General features: G+C 36.3%; 1 long non-coding RNA gene across 1 annotated transcript; it reads left to right on the forward strand.

Moving 5' to 3' along the window:
- The first annotated feature begins 7,596 nt into the window (after positions 1-7,596).
- LOC145287953 (uncharacterized) lies at positions 7,597-15,598 on the forward strand. The gene is made up of 2 exons (XR_013869236.1): positions 7,597-7,980; positions 14,948-15,598. It is a non-coding gene; the product is annotated as an uncharacterized LOC145287953 (long non-coding RNA).
- Positions 15,599-15,998: the final 400 nt, after the last annotated feature.

The following is a 15,998-nucleotide window of genomic DNA, read 5'->3' on the forward strand; positions in this document are numbered from 1 at the left end:
TTACCCGTAGTGTCAAATCTAAACTCTGAATATTGAGTAATTCGGCAGGGAAATGTACACAGGAAATTTTACATACAGGAAATTATATATATATATATATATATATATATATATATATATATATATATATATATATATATATATATATATATAAAAAGGAAAAGAGAAAGTTCAATTCCACAAGTGAGACTTATCCGGATAATGTCAAGCTCAACATTAATTATTGGAGCTTATACAGTAGAACAACAAGAGTATAAAACGAGGACACAAAACTATATATTGGAAGATATAGAATATATCATTCATGTAATAATGAAATACAGACAAAATTTGGGATAGAAGGGTCTCTTTACGTCAGGGCATTTCGAAGCCTAATGTTTCTCATCAGAAGAGTAGAGAAGGTGCTAGGTAGCATGGGGAAGATGCGGCATCTAGAGTAAGGTTTATTAGGGACGAAATAGAGTAAGAGGAAGTATAGAATGTTGGGGAAGCTTTATTGAATTCTAAATAAATAAGGAGAAGCTTAGTATATATAGTATGATATATAAGATTATATATGGTCTTTAACATTGCATTGAGATTCAGTGGTATAGGTATTATAGCTAAATAAGGGGTGTATTTTTGCTGCGTGGTAATTTATTTTAACGGTTTGTGGGGTGTCTATTTTCTATGGAGTGGGTAATTTTGATTTTGATTGGTGCCAACTAAACGGCAAATGCCGGCTATAAATTCGCTTCTAATGGGGGGGGGAACTGAAAGGAAATATGCGGCAATATATATATATATATATATATATATATATATATATATATAAGTTTCTACTGTTATGATATAGGGAGTATGATCATAAGGGGGATGTCGGAGATTAGGGTGGCAATTGATGTAAAAGGTTAAGTATACCTATTGATGTCGAAATGGGGGAGTAAGAAAACAATTACTACTTATGAGAGTGGTAAAAATATATCAAATAATAGTAGGGGAATTATTACAGTACGAAAGATAATAGTAATGAATAGTAGTAATAGTAAAGCTGAAAATAAAATAGAAGTAAAATTGAAGATAAAAGTAAAGATGAAATAAAGACAAACTTAAAGGTAAGCATTAAAAATAAACATTAAAGATAATATTTCCAATAGTTGTGGTAGAAGTAAAATCAAAATTAATGTTAATAGTGATAATTGCAGCGGTTTGGTAGCAATAACGGGGATAATAACGGGGATAATAATAACAACAATTATAATGATGAATATAAAATAATTATAATGATAAAACAACAATAATAAGATAGTAAAAACGTTAACAAGACAGCAGTAATAATATTGATAATAATACAAACAGTAGTAACAGTACTTCTACTACTACCTCCAACATCACAATCACTACTATCAATAATAATAAACATTATACTGTTAATATTAATTAATAGGGGGCGTAAAAGAAATGGATATAGACAAGTGGGAGATCAGAATAGCAGGAAAAGGGATTGAGGATTGAGGAGTAAATTGTCCCGTAAAAAAACAAAGACAACTAAAGAATATATAAATACACACACACACACACATATATATATATATAAATATATATATATATATATATATATATATATATATATATTCATATAAAAAACTCTAGGAACGTGGCCTTGTCAGAAGCTTCTTAAAATATCTCCATTTATTCATTCTACACACAATTTATCTATTTTTTTATAATAATATATTGAACTCACTCTTTTTTTCTTTGTACCCATTTGTGAAATCTTTCACAGAAGTTGGCTTTCTAAATGACGTTGAAATATCGTCCAGTCACGCGATTCCTGTGGAGTTTTACTTCTGCGTACCGGACGTTCACCAAAATTTCTTTGAGTTTATCGTTATTGGATATTCTACTCTTGCTATGCCTTACATATAGTTTACTTTAAGCAAAATCAGATTCCGCATTTTGCTAACTCCTACACTCTGATGAGAAGGAAACTATTCCTTTCGAAACGCTGCAGACTAAGGGCAATCGATTTAATTTGTGTCTCCTTTTTTTAAATTAAATATTTTTAACTCTTTGTGAAGTGTTAAAAATATTGTATTAATTCTTTATTCTTATTATAAGCTCTATTTCCTATTTGGTTTTATTGAGCTCTTACATCTGGTTAGGATTAATTTATAAATATTAAGTCTTTGATATTTATAATATATTTCAAGTTTAAAGTATTTCCCCTCCACTGAGTAATGACAAATAAATTAAGTGCAGCATCAGAATAGGTTCTACACTTTGATGCCAGCTCGAAGGCTAAGAATCCTTTTTTCTATTTATTTTTTACGTATACCTGCCTACGAGAGCAGAGTTAGGCACGAGGTTGGTTTTTAATGTGAAAGGAGTTCCTCAAAAAGGTTCAAGATGGATAGTAACAAAGTTTTTTAAAATGTATCAGTCATGAAGGGTTCTCCTCTCTGAACTTATACCCAAAATGTGTAGTACAGCATCAGATTAGATACTACACTACGTATGCAACAAGGAATAGCCCTGCCCCACTTCCCATAGCAGTAGAGAGTAGAGCAACGAAACTTTGCAGTTATTAGCCTTTCTCTACATAGGAACCACCCAGATTTATGCATTTCTCCCATCGTTTGATGCAGCTCCGGAGACCGTTTGTGTAAAACGCCTAGATTGATGCTCCAACCACAACGTGATTTCAGAAATCAAAGCTACATCATCTGGGAAACACTTTCCTTTCAAAAACAATTTCATGGCTGGGATGAGGTGAAAGAAAGTTCAAGGTCAGGTGAGTAGGGAGGATCGGGGTGGATTTCATAACCACACGCCCGTGTTCTGATCTGGCGACATGCGAGTTGTGGACCGGAGCGTTGTCCTGCAGAGGTGGGTGCCTTTGCTGATCTTGCCCCGCCTCTTGATTTTGATAGCTTCCCTTAATTTCCTCAAAAGTGAAGCATAATAGGCTCCTGTAATTGTGCTACCCTTTGCCAGGAAATATGTCATCACTACTCCGTCCTGGTCCCAGAAGACTGTGAGTATGACCTTGCCAGCGGAGAGCTGTACCCTTGCCTTCTTTGGGGGTGGTGAGTCCAAGTGCTTCCACTGCATTGACATGGCTTTGATCTCTAGATCATAGAGATAGGCCCAGGTTTCATCTTGTATAATCAGCTTTTGAAAAACTTTGACTCATCTTCTTGCCACATCTCCAAATTCATCCTCGAGCACTCGACGCGTTCTCGCTTCTAGAATGGTGTGAGCAACCTTGGAATCTATCTGGTAGACACCTTATGCATATGCAAATGATCATGAATGATAGTTTCCACAGCCCCTGTACTAATCTTGGCATTTTTGGCTATTTGGCGAATAGTAATGTGCCGATCTTCCAAAATTGCAGCCTCAACTTGACGGGCAGATGCCTCATTAATTGCAAAAGGGAGCAAGTCTGGGAGATGAATTCAAAGACTTCTGGCTATGTTAAAATTCACGATGCCAGCGATGTACAAGGTCATATGACGAGGCATTATCACCATAAGTTTCTTTCATTTCATCAAAAGTCTCCTGTGGTGTGCGTCCTTTTAAATACAAAAACCGAATCACTGTTCGACATTCAACAGACTCTATTTAACACCTGACTCATTTCAAACACCTGTAAAACAGAACACACAATTAGTTCAGAGCTGCAATTTGCCACATTACCCTTTTCAGCAAGATCAGACAGCTGGAAGTGGGTTAGGGTCATCACTTATTGCACACCGCTCGTACACTTGATCTGGGCCCGAAAACCAAGAAATTAAAAAGGCATTTTTTTTTTCTAATGATATTTATTTGTTTCCACCTCTAAAGCAAAATGTGACACGAAATCGTTTCCAATGTGGGGATAAACCAGCTCCCCTAAAAGAGTGGAAAAATGAAAAATTTGGCAGTAACATAACATAATAAGTGTCTCAATATAGAGGGTTTTCCCTCCATTGACCAAGTACAAATTAACTTAAGTGTAGCATCACAACAGATACTACACTTGATCACATCCCTAACCCAAGGGCAATTTTTCTATTCATTTATTTTTTTTTGCTAACTTGCCTCCCCACGAGGGCAGAGTTAGACACAACGTCGTGTTTTTTATGTGATCGAAACCAGCTCCCCACAATGTTCAATCTGGATAGTAACAAAACTACAAAACATCTATTAGTCATAAAGGAGTTTTGCTCCATTAGCTGCGACCAAAAGGTGTAGTGCAGCATTAGAAGAGCTACTCAACTTTGATCTTGACCCTAAAAACAAAAAAGAAAAAGGCGAGCTTTTTTTATCTATTTATTCATTTATTTATTTTAATCATTTTTGTGTTTCCTTGCCTCCCCACGAGTGCAGACTTAGACACAACGTCGGTTTTTAATGCGAGGGGGAAATCAGCTCCCTAAAACTGGGCAGTCTGTTCAGTAACAATTTAAAGTTTAGTTGCTTTTCCACGAGGGCAGGGTAAGACACAAGGCCGGTTGGTAATGTTTAACAGCTCCCCAAAAAGGGGCAATCTGGTTGGTAAAAAATATCAAAAATATCAAATGCATCCATTAACAGAGACCAAACAGTGTCGCAAAGCATCAAATCAGCTACTACACTGTGATCTTGTCCCAAATGCCAGGACAATATGTCCTTGTATAAGCGTTGTTGCATTGCCCTCGTCTTCAAAAGGTCTATATAATATGCATATTATTTTAAACCTTCATTCTAATTAATTTCTTATTAGTTTTTCTGTTATCTCATGGGATAATCATATTTAGTTAACTATTACGTGTACTTCTATTCATGCAGATATTCTTCTTGCGTAATATTTGCGTAAAAGTTTTATAGTAAACACAAACTCTTTCCATATATATATATATATATATATATATATATATATATATATATATATGCATATATAAATATATGCATAGTAAACACAAACTCTTTCCATTTATATATATATATATATATATATATATATATATATATATATGTATGTATGCATGAATATATATTTTTGTTTGAATTTTTTTTTATCTACCCCACAGTTTTTGGTCGACAAATATGTAATTTAATATATAAGGTACTCAAACCCATGCGAAAATTTATAGGTTGTAGCCAGAGAATATCGGTAAAAAAAAGTGTGAAAATGTTTTAAAAAATATTTGCCAGATTAAGGTCGAACTACGGCATTACAAATATGCATTAATAACGTAATAGATACAGGTCCAGGTTTTAATTTTTAGTCTCGCAGCGAATACGCTTTATAGCTGAGTAATTAAAAGATAAGGCAAAAAATTAACAGATAAAGGCAAAAAATGTAAAGCTAAACGTTCCGGTTTCGATTCTCTGTAGTGACACACGAGGCATTTATTCTTTTACTGTACAAATAATATATTGGGTCCATATTATATAATAAAAATTCGAAATATGCATTAATCATGATTAAACGTCCTGTTCGTGTATATATATATATATATATATATATATATATATATATATAATTATTTCCACGCCAGACAACATTGCCGCCTGTAAGAGTCACGAAAGTTAACAAACCGGAAGTCCAAGACTTGAGTTTCGCCCTGATTTGGGCTATTCAGTTAGACACATCCGAACTCAGGATTCGAAACTCGAGCCTCTTACACGCGAGGCAAGCACTCTAAGAACTGAGCAAACGCGCCGCACACAAGATTGTATATTAACTATCATAGATCAAGCAACCCGCAAGGAAAATCCGACAATGGAATGAACCTATTTTCGTCTTGAACAAGGGATGTGATTATCGCAATCAGCTTTAACCCAAGTCGATGTCTCACTAGTAGGACTTTAAGTTGGTTAGATTAAGGCTGATTGCAATGATCACATCCCTTGTTCAAGACGAAAGTTGGTTCATTCCACTATTGGATTTTTCTTTGCGGTTGGCTTGATCTATGCTAGTTAATAGACTTTCTTGTATGCGACGCGTTTGCTCAGTTGGTAGAGTCCTTGCCTCGCATGTTTCATATTCCGAGTTCGGATGCGTCTAACTGATGAGCCCAAATGAGGCGAAACTCGAATCTTGGACTTCCGGTTTGTTGGCTTCGTGGGTCTTGCTGGCTACAATGTTGTCTGTCAGTGGGAATAATTATATATTCTCTCGCACATTCTGAAAAAATACTTATTTCTCGTTAGGATAGGCTTGTTGTAATGACAGCCCTAGCGAGTATAAATTCCTTCTAGTGAGACATCGACTGTGGTTAAAGCTGCTTGCGATGATCACATGCCTTGTTCGAGACAAAATTAAGCTCATTTCACTATTGGATTTTCCTTTCACGAATTCTGAAAAAAAAGAAAAAGAAATATATATATATATATATATATATATATGTGTGTGTGTGTGTGTGTGTGTGTATAGAGAGAGAGAAAGAGAAAGAGATAAAGAAAGAGAAAGAGAAAGAGAGAGGGAGATTTGCTTGAACACGACAGTTATTCCTTTTTCCGATCTTGTTGGATATATATTCTGTTCGCCAAACGGTCGTTTTAATTTCGGCAGGTGTATTATGGAGAATTGGCACCAAGAATTTGTTTGTCAGCCATATTTTTCTCAAGCTCTTTCGATCGGGCATCTGGTTTTCATCAGGAGCAATTGTTGTTTGCAATTCTTCCTGACGACAATCAGATGCCCGATAGAAAGCGCCTTAGAAAACTATGTCCGACCAAGAACCTCTGGGCTCCATTCTGCATAACACGCATGCCGAAATTAAAAAGATCGCTTGGCACATTGAAAAGATATCCAACAAGATCGGAAAAAAGAATAACTCTGTCATGTTCAATCAAACGTGTCTAAATAATGAACTGCTGCTAAAATGTACAAATATATCAGATATTAAGAAGAGATAGACATATATAAATACCCGATCACATACATTTTTTCATAATAAAGATAGAACCCAGAATTATGCGGAATCGAGCAGTTGCATCGACAAGGACAACGCCAGAACCACAGTGGGGTTCGATGTACTGCATCTCATCAGTGACGTGCTCCGACATAGGCGCGAACCCCGGTTGTCGCACGTACGAAGTGTGCAATACTGACGACCTAAATATATGGGCTACGGCGCAATCTATTGGGTACGCCTCGATTTTAATTCATATTTTCAGCCAGGTCTACATTCTACTAAGATAGTTACTGCTGATATGCAGGCGGTAGATATTACATCTACGAACATTAACTGAACGTAGCCGACTGCCCCGGCACGATTTTGAAACAACCTATTTGATGAAGGGGATCACGTCTAAACGGAGGATGAACCGTTTTTTATGAAGTATTGCACACTTCATACGTGCGAGGATCTGGGTTCGCGTCGGAGCACGTCACTGATGAGATGCAGTACATCGAAACCCACTTTGGGTCTGGCGTTGTTCGTTGTCGATACAATTGCTCTATTCCATCTAATTCTGGGTTCTAGCTTTATTATTAAAAAGTGTATGTGAACGGTCATTTATATATATATATATATATATATATATATATATATATATATATAAAGTGAGTAAATGCATATAAATCTGTATATTTATCTTTATTTACATAAATATACACACGTCTTTGATTGAGATATTAACATTTATATAACAATGTACGTCAACCATTTGCAAATTGGTCGTACATTTATACATTATCTAACGTATTCTTCCGGTCGAAATTTTTACGACAAATTAATTACGAAATTTCATTTCATTAGTCGTAAAACTAGAATTGTCACGTAAGTCTTACGTGATATATATTATGATTCATACTGTCTGAGTTTCTTCATATAACTATATATATAATTTTGTTTATTGCGAAACTTGAATACAGATCAAAAACATTTGTCTGCATTGATTCCTGAGGTTGAAAATCCATATTGCAAATCTCGAAAATGGGAATCGCGCTGAAAACCCTTATCTTGCTGTGTGTTTTTGTAGCTTTTAGCAATGGAATGATGAAGTCAACTGACCCGGTTCAATGTAAGTACAGTTGACATGTTATTGTTCGGCTTTGTTTTATTTTTATGTTGTTTAAAAAAATATGATCCTTTTCAGAAACACTATTATGTTGTATCACCATTTAAATATATATGATAATTTCTCTGTAGAGTAATATTGCTTAAACTTTAACTAAAGTAAATTTTGAGAACCCGATGTATTAAATTGTCGATTAAATATCAGAAGAAATTTGTAGAAATGTTTACGAAGAAAGAGATAGTCAAAATATGAAATAGTAACTCTTTGTTAAAACAAAAGAATAAACAAAATTGTATATCTACAATGCCACCATTCGCCCATGCTTGCAGTATTGTTGCCAACCTTGGACTGGTGAGTCTGTCACTAGTCTCTCCCTCTTGGATAGGGTTCAGAAAACAGTTTCCAATCTAATAAATTCTGCTTTGTCAACCCTCGTCTCATCGCCAGAATATTGTATCTCTGTGCCTGTTTTACAAGTATTTTAATGGAATGTGTCCTCTTGATGTACATATCCCTGACATACCTCTTTAGCAACAAAATCACACCTTTTCATTGTTGACGTCCCTAAATACCAGAAAGCTTATTACTCTAATAGTTTTTCTTGAATAGCTAGACTTTGGAATTCCTTTCCTCCTACCTGCTTCCTTGACTATACTAATATGTAAAGATTTAAATGTAATGCAAACTAATATCTTGTTAATCTTTCCTATGCATGGTCTCAAATAGTAGCCCAAGTGACATTATGCCTTGTTTGGAGTGAACATGAATAATAATAATAATAATAATAATAATAATAATAATAATAATAATAATAATAATAATGAAAATAATAATAATAATAATAATAATAGTAAACTAAACAATAAAATTTGGCATACATGTATATTGTGCAAAGAATCAAAATATGCTACTAAAAATTTCCAGAAACTGTTTCCCAAATAATCTGCAGTAAACGCACATAAATCTGTTGCAATACCACATATTCTTATAAATTAAATTAAATTGTAATAAATTTTTATATACTATCTACTAAAATCTAATAATACTCGTGGGGCTGCCTTAATGTGAATAGATTGAAAGATTGATTCGATATTATTGTAGATTTTTAAAACAATACATGACAAGATGTCCCAAATATTTTGTATAAATGATAGATTATGCACGCATTTTATTCCAACATTTCTACATTTCTGATGATTTAAATCATGCGATATAGAAATGCGTCACTTTCAAACTGTGTTCATCAAAGAAAATTTCGTCTGATTACATTGGGCAGCATTTTTTTTTACTTTTTGAATGTAATCTAAAATTCTACAACTGATGTAGTATATTTTTGCTGGATCAGGAAATGGCATCTGTTTCTCTCTATCGGGCCAGGTTTTGTGCTAAGTTGATTTGAAAAAGAAAATCTTGTAAAAAACTCGATTACATATTTGTGACATTGTAAGCTGATTTTTCTCAACACATATCATCCTAAATATGTTTTTGAGAGAAAAAAATGCTAATAACATATATTGATTACCTGATACAAACATCGATTACTGTAAACTGAATGGTGGGCATAAATGAAGGTAATTACACATAAATTGGTAAATTGTAGGCATATACCAATTCATACCATCGAAAACATTCCAACAAAAACCTAACAGCCAAGTATGGTTCTCCCCAAAATGTGCAGCTGCTATCGTGCAGAAATCACTTTCTCCATAGCTACCAACGTAATAGATGCACTGAGACCTAAGCTGCTTTCAGGACTGCCAGCAACCACTGTAAAAGAGTAATAAACAATGCAAGAGAGATATATGCCCAGTCTGTTAAGTCCAAGGTAGCTTATCAGCGGCTTGGTTCCCACCAGTTTGGGCAAATAACAAATAGAACAGAAGTGGGCGTTCTATCCCAACCATTATCAATGGACCAGGGGTTATCTCGTCAGCGTCAGACAAGGCCAAACTATTTGCAAAGTACTTTGCAGCTAATTCTACCATATGCGACGAAGGCCATCAACTCCCTATATTTCCTCCTATAACACAGAACACGCTAGGTAATATACAAATATCCGTGCATGAGGTTGCCAAGCTAATCAAGAACCTTGATTCCAGTAAAGCAACTGGCCCTGACGGCATCACAATTATAGTATTAAAAAAGCTTCAAGCAGAACTTGCTCCATACTTACGAAACTGTTTAAGCGCTGTCTTAAGGAGAAGTGCTTTCCGACTCCCTGGAAGACCTCATCAGTTTGCCCTGTATTTAAGAATTCAGGTGATAAGTCATCTCCCTCTCAGTACAGACCAATAAGTCTCCTGTGTGTCATGAGTAAGTTGCTGGAATCCATATTAAATAGAGAAATAGTCAACCACCTCAGCAAAAACAACCTTCTTAGTGACACACAATATGGTTTCCGCTCTGCAAGATCTACCGCAGTTGTGCTGACGGTTATATATCACAGGATTAGTGAATCTCTTGACAAAGGCTTCCTTTCTAGGGCAGTTGCTCTTTACATATAAAAGGCCTTCGCCAAGGTATGTCATAAGGGTCTACTTCACAAGATTTCCAGCTACGGTATAACTGGAAGTGTTTTCTCAATCATTAAATCATTTCTCTCCGATAGGCTCATAAGAGTAGTGGTCAATGGACAAAAATCAGAGGCCTGCAGTATTAATGCTGGAGTCCCTCAAGGGTCAATCCATGGCCCAACTCTCTTCCTGATCTACATCAATGACCCCCTCCCCCTAAACGCATACTTAAATCATTCGTTGACATCTATGCTGATGGGACGACCATCTACAGCAACACATCAAAGGCTGTAAATGACAAAGATCTATCTTATTCTCTCTCTTCTGATTTCGAGCGCGTGGTTAAGTGGGGGAAGACGTGGCTGGTTACCTTTACTGCATCCAAAACACAACTCCTGTCATTACATCATCAACGCTCTGATTCCCATCTGACATCAATAGAAATGGATGGCTCTCGTCTGGGAGAGGTCCCGTGTTTTGACAATTTCTGAGTTTGACATTTACTCCTGATATGAAATGGAATACGTACATCAGGTCTGTTGTCAGCGTCGCCGGAAAGGTGGTGGGATCCTTCTACCGCTCCAGAAGATATCTCACTACTGATGCAATTCTCTATCTATATAAACGCCAAGTACGTCCAAGGATTGAATAATGCTGTAATATCTGGGCAGGAGCTGCTAAAACAGCCAATCCTGCCTTGACAGAGTACAAAATAGACTTCGTTGCTTATTGGGGGGTGCCCTTTTCTCTACCCTCAACCTCTCTCCCACAGAAGAGACGTTGCGAGCCTATCCTTGTTTTATCGTTATTTCCATGGCAGGTGCTTGTCTGAACTCCAATCTCTGGCCCCCCTTGCCAATCTTTCACGAAAAACACCCGTCTAGCTAAATCCTCTGTCAAAAATTTCCCCCACTCTTTATCTGTGTCTAAATCAAACGTGGATTCCATGAACAAAGCTTCTATCTAAGAACTTCACGCCTGTCGAACTCTGTTCGGTCTGTCTGCTTCTCACCTGACTACAACTTGGATGTTTTCAAGTTCAACGTTAACAAATTCCTAATGAACCGCCCCCTTAAGTAAACACTTCATCAAATCTCCACACTAACGTAATGTACTTGCAATAACCCTTATCCCTTAGTTGCTTCCGGGCCTTGATAAGTAGTGACCACTGTGTAAATAAAAAAAAAATTTGAATGCCGCTTTGCCATTGTTAAAACTGTCGTCTTGAACTTCTGTTTCTTAGGACTCCTGAAATGCTCAACGGCAGGGAGGGATTTCTTTAGATTCCAACAATATTCAGCCGTCATGACTGCATTCCAGCAACCCTGATACTTGGCCTCCATCTCTTGTAGGTTCTTATGGAATCTCTTCCTCTGCTTGTCACTCATTTACCCATGTTTTCAGGAAGCCGGTCTATATGTAGAGAGATTTGAAAATGACCATGTTGCATATAACAGAGAAGCAATGATGTGGCAATATATTTCTCAAACGGGAAGTTTTGAGAAATAAATGCTGTTTTTGAAAATTCTGTCTGCACTCAGTCACATACATGAAAAAAGGAACAAGCTATACGGTTGTAATAGAAATGGATGCATTCTTGATATGAATATTTTACAGAAAAAAAACCTGAGATTAAAGTTCAGTCGAGCACATTTTATAACGATAATAGAACCAAGAAAAATAAGCAACATTTTCTACTTTGAGAAAGGGACTGTAGAAACAGATTTTTTGAAATATAAATCACTTGAGACAACACCTAAAACCACTAAATTTAAGGAACTAGTCTGAATTAAGATTATTTCTTAAAAAGTAGGAGATCCGTATTGAACATACTCTTGAGAAAGACCTAGGCTACAGGTAGGAGGCAAACGGTCAGAAGCCAGTGACTTTCACAAACTTGAAGTTTTTGGAAATAATCTACTGGAATAAGTGTTATGTTTGACATTCATATTCGTCGCCAACTGTTATGTTTGCAGGTTGAACCAAATAACGTATAAGGCAATACAAATGAAGACCCAACAAACAAAGGTAGATCAATAAGAAGTGTATTAGAAAAAGTATATTCACAGTATATTTACATGATAATTGTCAGGTAAGAGAGTCTTGGCTGGAGAACAAATCTGCTCTCGGCCCGGCCTTCGGGGGCTTCTGGTTAACAAACAATCAGACTAACCGAGTCTTGCTATTTATGTGTAATATTATCCACATATGTAAATGAGTGGGTGCCACCACAACACCCTTCTCACAAGATTAAAAGTCACACAGATTTCAATATCTTTTACTATTGAGATTTAACATTAATGGTTCATTAAACATTCTTTTTCTACCTGATCTTCGGTGTATATTGAGACTGTCCCAAATTAAAGGATTCGTATATGATGTACATCGTTTCCTCCTCTTCGACTGCTGTTGTATAATCACCATCTTGAATGTGGCGTTTTTTTTTATTTGGTTCAGGTGCCTTTTATGTATATTTCGTGGAAATGTATGTAAAATCACCAATGCGTTTATTCGCTACTCCACATTTCCAGTAAGGGGTGTTATTCCTGTAGCACTTGAAATATACTCGATATCCGGAGTTATATTTCTTTTTTATCATGTGTGTAGTGTTTCGGAAAATTGCCTGTCTTGGCAATAGTTTATCAAACGCAGATTTCACCTTTCTGGCAAACATTACATCAGCTGGTGATATGTGTGTCGGTGTATTAGAGTGCAGTGTCATCCTATATATTTGCAAAAATTGTTGCAAAGATTTTTCCGTTGGTATCCCAATGTTTTTTCCACGCTCGTTTTACAGGGTCCACGAACTTCTCCGCGAGGCCGTTCCAACTTGGATGGTACGGAGGTGTAGTGATATGCTTTACTTGGAACGTGTAACAAAATTCCTTAAAGTCTGTGGATGTTAATTGAGTTCCATTGTCAGTTACCAATGAGTCTGGTACAACAAATCTTACAAATAAATCGTGTAGCAAGCCTATTGAGTTGTTCGTTGTTAGATTCCTGCAACGCATTACCTCATGCCATATTGTATAACTATCTACTACAATTAAGTAGTAATGTTCTCCTACTGGACCAACGAAGTCCATGTGGATTCTCGACCATGGGTTGTCGGTTTTCGGCCAAGGTTTGTGTACTATAGGTGGGGATTTTGCCGCTAACTGGCATCCTTTATCTCTATTTATTGTCGTAGCTACGTCGATGTCCATCTTACGCCACTATACAGAGCTTCTTATTAGAGACTTCATCCGATTTATCCCCGGATGTCCTGTGTGGAAGTCTCTCAAACTCCTTTCCGCAGTTTCTTTCGTTAGTTGAGAACTACGCATCATGCATCTAGCCCCGTCGCCCCTATAATAATAAAGTATCCGGAAGGTACCTTCTCTAGTTCCTTCTTGTATAGTGCTTCCCTAAACAATGGGAAAAGTTCCTCATCTGCTTGTCGTTCCCTACTTATCGGGTTCTGGTGTTGGACGCTATTGACAGGTCCATCTTCGTTAGGTATGTCGCACCCCTCTGTTAATGGGGTTTCTGGTTCTATTTCAGTGTTCAAGAACGATTCAGAGAGGTCTATGACATCATCACTTTCCAGCCTTTCTTTCCTCCCCGTATTTTCCTCGGCGGCCCAGTTAATTACACACGACGGGAATATGCCTGGGTGACACGCTGGTCCGACCCCAAAAGAGGAAGAGGGCTCCAAAAAATCCGTGTCTTGTTCCTCCACTGCGCATGGAAGAGGAGACGGGGGGGGACTTTTCCCGGGTGTGCTTACTGCGATGTCAGACAAGGTGAATTGTCGTCGTAGTCATTTATAGTTGCGGCTGACCGGCTCTTTCTGTTCATGTCAACCCTTCTCTCTCTCTCTCTCTCTCTCTCTCTCTCTCTCTGTACTTCCCCACCCTATTTCTGTCTGTATTTCTCTACTCTCTCTTCTTTCTGTATATCTCATTATTCCCTCACTTTCAGACTTCCTCGCCGACAAGTTAAAAAAAAACAAAAAAAGCATAAAATAACAAATACGGATGATGCGTGCTCGACTTTTAAATATCTTACAAGAAACTTTAAACTTTCCCTATTATTATATAACAATATATATATATATATATATATATATATATATATATATATATATTTATCAAACAGGTTTTGAAGTCACTTTGTAACGATTTAACAGAGTTTTCGATGCTTTTTAACGATTGCATACGAGTTCAATTTAATATGCGTTGCAATAACACAGTACTATATAAAAGATCAGATTAATCGGATGTGCTATGCTGTATTTTATAAAGAATATATATATATATATATATAAAGTTTTTAACTGACTGTTCTATTCAGAATGGGGTCTAAACAATACGACATATTTCATAAATAGTATTTTTTACTCAACAAAACAATATATACAATTATTTACTTTTATTCTCGTTCATTTTGTTTTTTTTTATTTTGTTATTTTATAGATCTTTCTGGTCTCGGATACAAAATCATCAGTAGGTATCGTTGTGGAAATCATGCATATGATGAAAGAATTCATGTCTGTTGCAGGGGTTTCTTACTTACGAGACCCAAAGGATGTTATGGAATATGTTGCAGAGGCGGTATTTCCAAGTGATATTCACGAAAAATTTTATTGCCAAAAAGAAGATCGTCTAGTGGTTATCTCTTGCGTATTCCAAGAATTTCTCACCCACCTCCCAAAGTACCTACTCCTAAACGCCCATCACAACCTCTCCCTCCACCTCCAAAACCTAATCTCGTCTAGATTTCCGATAGCGACCCTGTACTTGTCTTGGCTTTCAATCCGTACCTTTTCTCTGACCTCATTTCTTCCCCCATACTTAGTTTTGTACACGATCAGTACACCGACCATCTCCCTTACGGACAATTGACCTGGGGGCTGTCTTAATTCCGATCCGTATTGCCTTTTTTCCACGGCGACATCCCTCACGTTGTTCCCGTACATTTTCCAATTCACGGTTTCTATCATCGTTCAAGACAGATCCCAGATCATATCCTCGACCGAGATGTTGGTGAAAATAAGCATACTCTCCAACTGATTTCAAGTATCCAAATGAAGTCTTTTTCTTGAATAAACAAAGAATATAACTATTTTTAAAGAGTTTTTGTTTTTGCTGTTTTATTTTGTATTTCGAATTGTTAAATTTTGGAAGTTAGTGAATAATGCAATATATTTGTATTTTTAAGCCCATTGAAAAATAACCTGTACTATTTGCAAGGCTCCTGCAAATACTAAATAAGGCATAATATAGCGAGGCATTTAAAATACTAAATATCCTTTACTTAAAATCGTCACACCTTACTAAGACATCCCCTAAATTATAAATTTACAAGTAATTCTGAGTAATTGCTTTATAACAAGGGCTATGACAATGGCATATTATTTTCCTTGTTTTAATTATCAGGTATATATCTATTGATATCTTTTATGTTATTATGCAGATTGATTTGGTCCTTGGTTAATTAATTGTGTCAAACCGTGTCGGATATATA

This window comes from Euprymna scolopes, chromosome 11 (assembly GCF_053919585.1).
Source record: "Euprymna scolopes isolate OS-2025 chromosome 11, ASM5391958v1, whole genome shotgun sequence".
In the NCBI taxonomy this organism is placed as follows: Eukaryota; Metazoa; Mollusca; class Cephalopoda; order Sepiida; family Sepiolidae; genus Euprymna; species Euprymna scolopes.